Source organism: Crocuta crocuta, unplaced genomic scaffold (assembly GCF_008692635.1).
Source record: "Crocuta crocuta isolate KB4526 unplaced genomic scaffold, BGI_CrCroc_1.0 scaffold93, whole genome shotgun sequence".
In the NCBI taxonomy this organism is placed as follows: Eukaryota; Metazoa; Chordata; class Mammalia; order Carnivora; family Hyaenidae; genus Crocuta; species Crocuta crocuta.
This window is the reverse complement of record NW_027529641.1, coordinates 8631158-8634230: the sequence shown is the minus strand read 5'-3', so window position 1 is coordinate 8634230 and position 3073 is coordinate 8631158.

The following is a 3073-nucleotide window of genomic DNA, read 5'->3' as shown; positions in this document are numbered from 1 at the left end:
GTTCAAAAGTACTCTCCCAGTTCCACCAAATCAAAATTTACTTAAATTTACTAACATATTTTACTGACTTATATACTCACTAATGTTTCTGGAATTTTATTACTTCTTCCGGGTTCACTTTCATCATGCATTATCCTTTAGTAGTTCTTTGTGCAAAGATATCTGGGTGGAAGATTTTCTAAATGTCCCTGATTAGTCTAATTTTTATTTCTCTGTAAGTAGCTTATAATCTACCTTTTCTCTCTAGAAGCTCTCTCTTTTTTCATTATCCTTGTTGTGTTGAAGTTTCATGGTGTGTGTCTATGTATGTGTGTGCGTGTGCATGTGCATGCACATGTATGGCCACATGCGTGCACATGATTCTTTGCAAGTTCTGTTCAGCACCTTGCCTGATAAGTCCCTGTATTGAATTGTTATTTTTAGTAATTGCTTTTTTCAAAGATCAAAATTGGTTCTGGTACAAGTTCCTCCTTTATTTCTCTAAGGTATATGTATTTTAAGGTTTTCTTCCAGATGCTCTTCTATCACTATACCCTTGGTTCTTCCATTAATTGTATTGTTTTGCATTTGTAGTATAAAACTTCTTTGGGTATTTGTTAATATTTGGTTCTGCACTTATCTTCTGTGAGAAAACTCTGCCCAGTGTGATCTGAGCTGCGAACTGCTCCCTGCAGGCAGCCAGCTGGAGGCATCTCTGCATAGCCAGTATCAGCCTTGGCCTCCAGGCTACAGATGGCTTAGCCTCTCCTATTTCCCATATGCGTTTCTTTCTTTCTTTCTTCCTTTCTTTCTTTCTATTTAAAGAAAAGCTTTACCACTTCAAACCCAGGAGAGTTAACCTTTCTTGACTTTAGTATTAGCTATGAATTTATTATTCTGCCTTTACACGTATTTTCTACCACATCTAAAGATGTTATGTAGAAGGAAGAATTTTAGCATGTGGTCAATGCTTATGTCTAGCCAAATCTGGCACCAGACTGGAGTGTCAGAGCAGCTGGACTCATCAGGGGTCCTCTGCCTCCTGATGGCAACAGTGTATGGTCTTCTCTTATGCTTACTCAGCCTTCCCTGCTGGCATCGGCTGAGGTGTCTGTGATTCCCCTTTGGGCCCTGGATTTCTGGTCAGGCTCCATCTCTCAGCTCAATTTGTCACGGTCAGGGCACGGACTGGGGTGTGGGCCATCTGCGTCCACCAGGCCTACAGGCCTCATGGGGAAGCATTTGGCTGTTCTCTAGGGAGTTCTTTCTGTGAGGCTGCTGCCTCAGTTCCTCTGCTCAAGGAACACCTCAACTGTCTTTACTCCCCTGTTCCACATTATGACCTAATAACTCTCTCAGCTTATGGTCCTCAAACTTCAGTGTGTGTGCATCAGAATCACCCCAAGGGTGTTAAAATATAGATTTCTGGGCTCTGCAGATGAGAGCTTCTGATTTTGTAGGTCTGGGGTGAAGCCTGAGAATTTTCATTTCTAACTAGGTGCCAGATGATGCTCATCCCACTGGTTGGGAGACCACAATTTGAGAATCACTGTCCTGGACAGAGGAGCAGGAACTGTTCTTTCTCTCTTGTCCTCAGATCTTGGCGTTGAAAGCAGAAAAGCCAAGAATTTGACTGATGTATTCCCCGATTTTGGTGTAAATATTGGGGACAATATTTACAGCTAGGAGTCTGAGCTGGAGGGTTAGGAGAAGGATGGTAAAAAAATGACATGGGTTATCACAGTATCTTCTGTCCAGTTTAGTTGGTATTTTAAGGTGATGGTCTCTTTTTTTTCCTCCAAGTTGGGAAAAAGACGATATATACATATGTCACTGTAAACAATACTGTTTTTTTGGTAGTTACTTCCTCCTCCACCTGGAATAACACCCTCTAGGAACTGGATGGGATGGAGCACAGCCACCAGGAGAACACTAATGTTACACACCCTGAATCAGAAGGCTCCTCAGAAGTGAAAAGTTGGAGGGCTTCAGATGCCTCAAGGGGCTTCACAGGCCACAGGTGGGAGAAAACCAATTTCAGGGAAGCCTGTTCACCTGCATCATTTGCTTAAGTTTATATTTGAGCTGCCACATCCGCCTCTGAACACAGCTCCAGGAGACTCCCAGCCTCTGCCACTTTCTCCCGCACCTGATTCCCCAGTGCATCGTATAAGACAAAGGAAAGAATTAACATCTTATAGATGGACTGAAATACCTCTTTGCACATGTGATTTACTAGCTTGGTATTTTAAACATGTTAAATCCAAGACACGTGCTGCTGTTTAAAACTTCACTAAGGTGTATGAGTAACGCGCAGCATTCGGTAAAGTTAGTGGTTCTCATAGCAACAGTGGAAAACGTATTTGATATTCCCCAACAAACCTGGCCCTCCTTCAGCATTGCCTGTTTCAGCAAAGGGCACAATCTTTGTTCAAGTTGCACAAGCCAGGGACGGAAGATAAATCCTGGCACGGCCTCTCCCCAATCACCCGGCTCTCTAAGTGCGCATGCGCATCTGCACACACAGCACTCACAAAGGCCTCTTTATTTAGTCTTTCAAAGAGCTGGGGTCCATCTGCTGCACTCCCTCCTCCTTTGTCTGGGCTCCTTGCAGCAGCTCTCGTCCCCATAGTCTTTCTACACTCTGGCAGAGTGGCTTTTGTTTGTTTAATTTTATTATTATCATTACTGTTATTTATTATTATTTTTACAGCACATCTGTAATCATGCAGCAGCTATTAAACATATCGAAGAGTTCAAGTTCATACATAATGCAGGAAGGATAACCTCAGGCCTCACTGAGATACCATTTCCCAACTATCAGATGGCCAAAGATGAAAACGTCTGATAACATTGTTGACAATTGTGGGGACACAGAAGCTCTTACTGTTGCTCATGGCCATGCAGATTAGGAGGCTTCTATCCAGCTGTACCATTGCCAAGGGATCTTGGTAATATTTATCAAAGTTATGCTTTTGCATAGTTTTTGGGTACATTTTTACAAATTTATCCTGTAGGGAAAAATGTTATATGGCCATGATTATTTGTCGTGCCATTGTTTGTAACAGCAAACGATTGGAAATTACCAAAGGGC